Raw genomic sequence first — 9,841 nt, forward strand, 5'->3', positions numbered from 1 at the left:
TTTATAAAAATAGATAAAGCAATGTTATGTCATTTTCAAAAGAATTAAATTCTTTAAAATGTCTTTGTTATACATAATTATATATGCATACAAATAGTGTTGGACAAATAATTTTTGACCAAATACTTAAGAAGGTTTTACTCTATGTAAATGTTTGTATAAAGGTATTCGAATGCTCAAAGAAGCCTATGGCTTTCTATCGACCAAAGTATTCCCCAAATTTGGAGGCAAGAATTCGGCAATCTTTAAAAAAAGAAAATGGCATTGTCTAGAAAAAAGTTGGAGGAGATGTATCGTTTAAAAAGGAAACAATATTTTCCTAAAAGCTTTACTTTTTTATTGCCGATTCAGCGGCCGCCGTGCGCGAGTCGTCAGAGGTGTGCACTACCTGTAGGATGCACGCATTTTGACAGGATATTTGATGCAACCAGTAACATACTAGCCCCACTGTTGTATATTACGTACTTGTTATCAAAACAAAACAATACCCATCATTTTTTTCATGGTGTGTTTTTATATTTAAAAACATTCATATGTATGTAGTTACTTTATACCTAAGTATACATGTATCCCCATATGTTTAGCTTGGCCTCTGTTAGCTTATTTTGAGAACTGGTTGCTGTTGCAGTGAGTTAAAGTCACAATTTTTTTACATGAACCTATACGCACATTCATACTTATTTAATGCACATATGTATGTTTAGCCTGTCCTTAATCCACAAGTCCTCAACCGATGCAATAGTGCAAAATATGTTGCGTCCTATAAAAATATTTTGTTCTGTTGGATTTTTAAATTTTTGTTTACTGATTACTGTTAGTATTTTTTTATTGAAAATAAACGTGATAATTTACTTTTGATCGTTTAAAATATTCATGAAAGAAACATAATGAAAACTTTAATAACATTATCATTCAGTCAGAATGAAAAGAGAAGCCATGTCTGTCTGTCCGTGTACCCGATAACTCGAGCAAAAATTGAGATATCTCAACGAAATTTGGTATGTAGGTTGCCCTTTATCAAAGGTAGGTTGGTCGAAATCGGACTGTACCACGCCCACTTCCCATATAACGGTATTTTCTAAAAATTCAAAACCTGCGATATTTCAGTAAATATTAGATGCCAATTGTTGAAAATTAGTATGTGGAGTAGCATTGTGATAAAAAATAATACTGTTCCTACCCCAAAATGCGCATCAGCGGCATTATTTTTATACCCGAGCGCACTTGTGCACACGGGTATATTAATTTTGTTCACATAACGGTTGTTTGTAACAGCCAAAACGAATCGAGATAGATATAGACAAATGTATACATAAATGCTCAGAATGAATAGAGAAATCGATTAAGCCATGTCTGTCTGTCCGTCCGTCTGTCCGTCTCTCCGTCCGTCCGTGTACACGATAACTCGAGCAAAAATTGAGATATCTCAACGAAATTTGGTATGTAGGTTTCCGTTAATCCAAGGTAGGTTGGTATTGAAAATGGGCGAAATCGGACTGTAACCACGCCCAACTCCCATATAATGGTAATTTCCAGAAATAAGAAAACTGCGATATTTTAGTAACTACTGAAGATAATTCACTCAAAATTGATATTTACAATAATTTTCAGACGAAAAATAAGAATATTATAAATTTTTGGAAAATGGGCGTTGCCACGCCCACTTATGGTTACATGTGTATATCTTGGTAACCGCTACACCAATTTCTTCCAAACCTGGCACAGTTGTTGGTCTTGATACAGCATACTAAATGGCCGAAAATTAAAAAAAATCGGACAATAACCACGCCCTCTTCCCATATAACGGTAATTTCCAGAAATACGAAAACTGCGATATTTTAGTAACTACTGAAGATAATTCACTCAAAATTGATATTTCCAATACTTTTCAGACGAAAAATAAGAATATTACAATTTTTTGGAAAATGGGCGTAGCCACGCCCACTTATGGTTACATGTGTATATCTTGGTAACCACTGCACCAATTTCTTCCAAACTTGGCACAGCATACTAAATGGCCGAAAATTAAAAAATTGGACAATAAACACGCCCACATCCCATATAACGGTAATTTAGAGAAATACAAAATCTTCGATAAATCAGTAAATATTAAAGCTAACCAAGAAATACGTTTATGGTAAAATTTTGGAAAATGGGCGTGGCACCGCCCACTTATGATCACATATATCTATATCGGAAACCGTTCTACCAATTTGTACCAAGCTCGGTATTTTTATTGTGCTTGCCACATAAAAGCAAAACGTTGAAAATTATTGAAATCGGACTAAAATTACGGCCGCTTTTCATATAATGGTAAATTTCAGAAATGCTTGAAACTGCAATATTTCGAAATCTAAGGACGCTAATTTACTCAAAATTGATACACCCCGGCTTACCATCTAGCGGTAGCTTTCGGAAAGGTGAAAAACATATATTTAATACTTGCGCCGGTTATTTAATGTTCGGCTCCACCCGAACTTAGACTTTCTTACTTGTTAGATTTTAATATTGTTCAAAAGTGTACCACAAAAATCATGTTTGCGTATTTACATACGACGATGACATGTTGCTTCGCTAACTGATATTCGGGTTGAACTTGTACCAAACAGGACTTTAAATAGTTTTTTTTTTAATATTTCAGTCAAAGTGGCTCCTAGAGGGTTAAAAACTAAATTCGGCACATCTACACCAACTCATATTTCATTTGACATGAGTTTAATTTAAATCAATGGGGGTTATGTACCCCAAAAGTGTACCACAAAAATCATGTTTACGTATCTATACATAGTATAAAGGAAAGTCGAGTTTCTTTGTACGCGGTAATCTCGAAAACTACTGAAAGGATTTGGACGAGATTTTCTCTAGTATACTCTGTATTGACAGGAGAGGGATCGTTTTTTGCCGAAAAATGTAACAACTCGTGGGATTTGCTCATATGTATATACATAGATACAGAGTTATTTGTATTTCGAATAAAAAAATATTGTAAAAAGTTAATACATAGAAATCCGTCTGCCCGTCCGTGTACACTAGAGTGGGCCAAAAAAATAAAGTCGGAGTTTTAATGCCGGCACACCCTAGGATTGATCTATATCGAAAAAAATATACCCCTATTTTTTTATTTTGAAATCAAAAAATATTTAGGGAGTGCTCAAAGCGCTCAAAGTTTTCTATGTATTTTATATGGAGAAAATACAATTTTTCGTAGAAATGGTATAAAACTCTTGAAAATCAATATTTTTCGACCGGAAAACTGTGGTTCTCTTCAGGCGACTTCCAGTATTAATATCCAACTGTTTATTTAGCCATTTTTTATGATTAAAGATTTTTTATTGGTCCCCCCATTGCATTTTCTAAGGGCTTTGGAGGACCTATAAAATATAGTTACCATGAAAAAATTGTTTAAGAAACAGTTGAGTATTACACTGGTCGACGGCCAAAATTTACCAGAGACGCCGTTATGAAATTCGTATGTAAAATCACCCCCTGATTCCGAAAATCAAGGTTATTTTTAATTTTATGGTACCGTTTTTGAGATATTTGCAATTTACCGTTTTTGCAAAAAAAAAAAAAAATTGGGTCCACTTAATCATATATATCTCAAGAACGAATTAAGCAATTCCAAAACGGTTTGAAGCTTTTAAAAGGTAATAAAATTTTCTATAAGCTGTGCATACACTTTTTGCTAGGCCCTGTAGATTCAAAGATAACGAACAATCATTACCGATTTTTTCAATTTTTTTTGTAAAAATATAAAAAAAATTGTACTTTGCGGGGAAGGATCTCGAAAACCATTTATTTTTTTGCAGATTTTTTTTTCTCCCTAAGCTCTGTTATATTACAAAAAAAATAAGGTATCATCGAAGAAAATCGATGCAAAACTACGTAAGTTATAAGCGATCAAATAAAAATACCCAGGTTGCGCAATTTCAACGTATACCTCAAAACGTATGTATGGTATAAAGAAGAGTGAAATATCTAGCTATGCTCTGTTTCTATTGAGTTAAAAGTTCAATTTATGAATGAAATTACCCATATTTTTAACTTTTTTTTAAATTTATTTATGTTTATACTATATTCTAACAATCTTTATCTTAATTTGATTTTACTATGTTGTCGAAATAATTATGTGTTCTACTTTGACGCTTATTCAGTTTAGGATCGGTTTCTCTTATGAGAAACCAGCAGTAATCACCCATCATTTCGACGTCCCAGAATCCTTGATATCGATTCTCAATTAATTTCATTTGCTGATGAAACCTTTCGCCATGTTCATCACTTTCGTCGCCAAGATTTTCCGGAAAAAAGCTCAATTGTGAGTGGAGAAAGTGAATTTTTAAATCTGCTCGTAGTTAGGGCTTTTGTGTCTACCGAGAAAAGAAGCAACGACCTTTTCAAAGGATTCCCACGCTGCTGCCTCAACTGATGAGAGTAGTCCTTTGAATTGATTATTGTTGATCAACTTTCTTATTTGTGGTCCAACAAAAATACCTTCCTCTTTCTTGGCTTGAGAAATATCTGGAAAAACTGTTTTCAAATAGTCGAATGCTTCGCCTTCTTTGTCCAAAGCCTTAACAAAGTTTTAAATGAGACCGAGCTTGATGTGTAAGGGTGGAAGTATGATTTTCTCTTTCTTGACAAGAGGGGTGTATTTGATGTTATCCACACCAACGGTAAACTCGACTCTTTCCGGCCAATCCTTTCTGACGTAGTAGTCCTTACGAGCTCGGCTATCCCACTTGCAGAGGAAGCAGCAGTGCTTGGTGTAGCCACTTTGTAGACCGCATAGCATTGCAACGACTTTGAGATCAGAACATATTTTCCAATCATGCTCTTCATATTTGATAAATTTTAGTATTTTTTGCATTTCCTCGTAGGTTTCCTTTGTATTTACTGCATGTGCAATCGGGATAGAAGGCTTTTTGTTACCAATATGCAATAATACAGCCTTCAAACTCAGTTTATTGCCGTCTATGAACAATCGCCACTCTTTTGAATCATATGTTTGACCAAACTCTTTGAATAAACCAGGGATGTCGTTGCAGTAGCATATACTGTCTTTCTTGGTATAGTGTTTGGAAAATGGTTCGTGACGAGTTCTACTATATGTCACCTTAACATCGGATGACACAAATTTAAATTGTTGCATACGAGAAGTGTGGATCTCGGCCTTTTCCTTGGATAGTTCCAAATCTCTTATCCAATCATTAAGTTGTGCTTGTGACAGAACGTTTCTTTCGTTTCACTCTATTGAATGGCAAGTAGGTTCTCTCCATATCATTGGTGTATCAAATTTTGTTTGTTGTCCTGATTCCCACTGAATCAATTCTACTCGACACGATGTGCACAAAGTGTTCGGTGTCTATGGTTTTTCAGCATTTTTAGGCTCAATTCCAAAATACTTGGAGTATAAAGTTTTGATATGATCTGAGAACACTCGTCGTCGCCTTATAATAGTATATTGGCCACACATGAAACAGAACATTATCCTTATTACACTCAAATTCTCGCGTCCTTTTACTCATTTTATTTTTTTTAATAAATCACGGTTTTGAAATTAGACTTATGAACTGAACTATCTCCGGCGAGCCTTGAAGATGTTATGAAGTTTCAAAGCGCATTAACTCATATTTATACTCGGAACAAGAATAAAATTGAAAAAATCAAATCTTACCTAGACAGAAAGGTTCCTTTTTATAACAAGTCGGGAAAAGAAAATACTACCTGTTTTAGATGTATGCTTTAGAAATTTTCTGTGTCTTATAATTTTGAAAATCTACCTGCATACTTACCCATAACTGACGGAAATACATGTTTATAACTACATGCCTACAGCAGGTTTCGAACCCAACCACTCTTCCTTTCGATGCAACCACTCTACCTACTATAATACAATTCGAGTATTAAAAGTACTATTTGATTTATTTAAAGAAAAAGTGTTATCATTGTTATGGTGTTATTCGTTTATCCGGATAATATCTCACTTGCACTTTATATCTTTAATATATGTATGTATGTATAGGTACATACATTGAAGTTGCGCAACCTGGGTATTTTTATTTGATCGCTTATAACTTACGTAGTTTTGCATCGATTTTCTTCGATGATAGCTTATTTTTTTTGTAATACAACAGAGCTTAGGGAGAAAAAAAAAATCTGCAAAAAAATAAAAGGTTTTCGAGATCCTTCCCCGCAAAGTACAATTATTTTTATATTTTTACAAAAAAAATTGAAAAAATCGGTAATGATTGTTCGTTATCTTTGAATCTACAGGGCCTAGCAAAAAGTGTTGTATGCACAGCTTATAGAAAATTTCAAACCGTTTTGGAATTGCTTAATTCGTTCTTGAGATATATATGATAAAGTGGACCCAATTTTTTTTTTTTTGCAAAAACGGTAAATTGCAAATATCCCAAAAACGGTACCATAGAATTAAAAATAAATCAGGGGGCGATTTTACATAAGAATTTCATAACGGCGTTTTTGGTAAAGAGAAAAAGTTGAAATTTGTGGTCCAGTGTTATTACTGAGAATCTCCTGAAGATAAGTAAATTTTTCCGATCGAAAAATATTGATTTTCAAGAATTCTACACTATTTCTATGAAAAGTTGTTTTTTCTCCATATAAAATACATGGAAAACTTTGAGCGCTTTGAGCACTACCTAAATTATTTTTTATTTCAAAATAAAAAAAATATGGGTATATTTTTTTCGGTATATAACAATCCTAGAGGGTGGCGGCATTAAAAATACATTTTTGGACCACTTTAGTGTACACTTTAACCCGAGAAAAAATTGAGATAAAAATCGTACAAATCAGACTATAACCACGCCCTCCTCCCATATAACGGTACTTTGGAAATATGCAAAAACTGCGATATTTCCGCAACTACTGGATCCAAATTGTTGAAAATTGGTATGCGAAGTAGAATTTTGGCACAAAATAAGATAACGATGAAATTTTTGGAAAATGGGCGTGACACCGACCCCTCATGATGAATCCCCACCTAACTCGGTGCGAACATTGCTTAGAGCCTCACTTAGAAACTCGTTGAAAATTTTTTAATTTAATTCACTAAAAGTAGATATATGTATGTAACGACCTCTTAGCAGAAAATGTTGCTTAGAGAAATTGTTGTAAAACGGGCGCGGTAATTTCTACCAAGCTCGTCACATTTTTCAACATTGGCGCAAAAAAGCAATATGCTGATTTTGAAATTGGACTAAAATTACGCCCACTAACAACATAACGGTAAATTTCAGAAATACAAAAACTCCGATATTTCATTAGCTAAAGACGCCAACTTACAACAATAAGATTATAGATTTTTTTAAAATGGGCGAGGCACTTATGATTACATACGTGTATATCGATAACCGCCTCATCGATTTTCACCAAACTTAATCCAGTTATTTAAATATATCACAGAATATTATCTAAACTGTTTGACATAGGGAAAAAATACTCTTGCTTATCATGCAGTTTACTGAGAGCGTGTGTGAATCGGTAACAAAGTTCACGCCGAATAAATTATTGACAACTATGAGGAGAATAAAATTTCAGTAGCTCATGAGGCTAGTAAAATTTTTGTCAAATGCATAAAAAATTTTTACAATCGCAAAGATTTTTGTTGTGGTGTGTAATCTTTCATTAAATAAAAGATTAAATTGAAGAATTGCAACCAACGACGGTAGATGTGTTCTTAAAATATTAATTTCACATCAATTTATAATATTTTATTCCGCATAAATCTGCGGTTATCAGAAATTTGCTGCTGTCAAAAAAGATTTCATTTCACACAGCAGATTGGCAAAACTGTCTCACCAAAGTAAAAATATTATTCAATAGTTCTGCCCATAGAACTTTGTTACCGATTCACATACGCCCTGAAAGGTGAAAAAACGACATTTAATAGGTGTGCCGAGTATATAATCGTTTTCGCCCCAACTTATAGTTCTTTACTTGTTAAATATAATTTTCAATAGGCTTGTTTTTTTACATGCATATACATCCACGCTGAACGTGTAAAAAAACAAGCATCGACAATTTCCATTTAATATATGGCGTTTATCGGTAGTTTATCACGTTATATGAATACCCCTAATGTAAAAAAATTAAAAAAACTTTTATTTGGCATGTATGTATGTACACTAAAATAAATCAACGCTTTTGTTAAGGTCATTAAAAGCTAAATGGTAGGTGCACTAATTTTCATTGTAAGTGTCCATGGTGACGAGCAATAACGGCTTAAGTATAGAGGTTGACTTTAGTATAATGGTCCACTTCCAGCCTGGCATTGCAAATGGCACAGACGCCATTGGAAAACTATTGGAAAGCGAATCCGAAATGCATAATTTTAGTGCCAGCACCTCACTATCATTATTCCCACCAAGTCTCAGAAATGGCGCATGATACTAAAGTTATATTCTCTAGTTAAGCTGTTGTTGTTTGTGACCACAGATGTGTACCTAAATATGTTCTTTTCAGTAATTCCATTTGCCACTTTGTTTGTATTAGCCTTAAAAAAAGCTCCGACTTCTCTTATTTAAGTGCACATGCTAAGTAGAAGTGTGTTAAATTTGTTTTTTACATTATGGATCTTCGCACCAAGCTCAGTATTCCGTAATTTTTTGTAATGTATTTCATTTGTATAAAATAGTGTTACACAAACAAAATATATGGGAAAAATTACCGAACACCGACGGTGTGAAGACCCATATTATATTTTTTTTCATATTCAACTGCATATATAAATAGAGTTCATATATTAATTGACGTAAAGCAACCTAGCATACTAAATATTTATTATCAACATTTTACTAGCTATTAATTATTAAAATTTAGCGATTCTAAACCTTGCTCCCAGGCCACAAACTTGTTATAGAAAATCTGTTCGAAATCACACTATGATCCGATGTTAACATGTTTAGCTCCAATTTTACGCAGCCAACTGGTAGCTTCTTTCAAAGCATTTGCGTTTTTGTTCACGCTTACTTATTGTTTATGTTTCTGATTTCTTTGTTTACCATTTAAATGCCTTACAATTTGTTTTAGTTTGAGTTTGTGAGTGGCACCAGCTTATTGTCTAACAAATTAACCTTAAATGATACTAAATTTTCTAGCTTAAATTATACTGACTCATACAAAGCCATTTAATTCAGATACCTTTGAAAAGTACGAACATAGTAAATTGAAAGGTTTATTACTTAGAATATGCTTTATTTTTAATTTTTACATGTACAGATAATTTTTATGGATTCTATGCGGAAAGATTTTTAATTTTATGTTTTAATTATAAACTAGTACCTACAAATGTATGTATACGGAAGATTTACATGCGTCTATATATGTACATGTAAATCATAAAAAAATTACTGCATCATAAAAAAACTTCCGACGGGATTCCAAAATCTATTATATTTGAAGACGTTAACCAAAATATTTCGGAAAATATTAAGATTTACTCCAGATACCTCCAAAAATGGAGTTTTTTATGAATAAAAATAGTTTCTTAAAGAACTTTTCGAAAAAAATCCCCTCAGAGGACAAACGAGTTCAAGCTTAAAATATCTGAACAAAAGGGTGGTATTATCACTTGCGAAGCGAATTAATTTGGCGAAGCGAATGGTTAGCCGAAAGCAACTAAAATACCCAGCAAAAAATCGGTAATCGCCTTATAATGCCTTCTAATTTTTTCGCTTCTTTTGGGCATTACCGGTCATGCATAGCATATGTTCTACAATATTTTATTAATTTCGCCGCTTTGATTCATTACGGGGAATGCAAAGTATAATGCTTCACCGTAGTCAGCTGAAAAATAATGAATGAATACCCAAAAATT

The sequence above is a fragment of the Rhagoletis pomonella genome, unplaced genomic scaffold (assembly GCF_013731165.1).
Source record: "Rhagoletis pomonella isolate Grant_MI unplaced genomic scaffold, Rhpom_1.0 Rhpom_scaffold_00007, whole genome shotgun sequence".
Classification (NCBI taxonomy): domain Eukaryota; kingdom Metazoa; phylum Arthropoda; class Insecta; order Diptera; family Tephritidae; genus Rhagoletis; species Rhagoletis pomonella.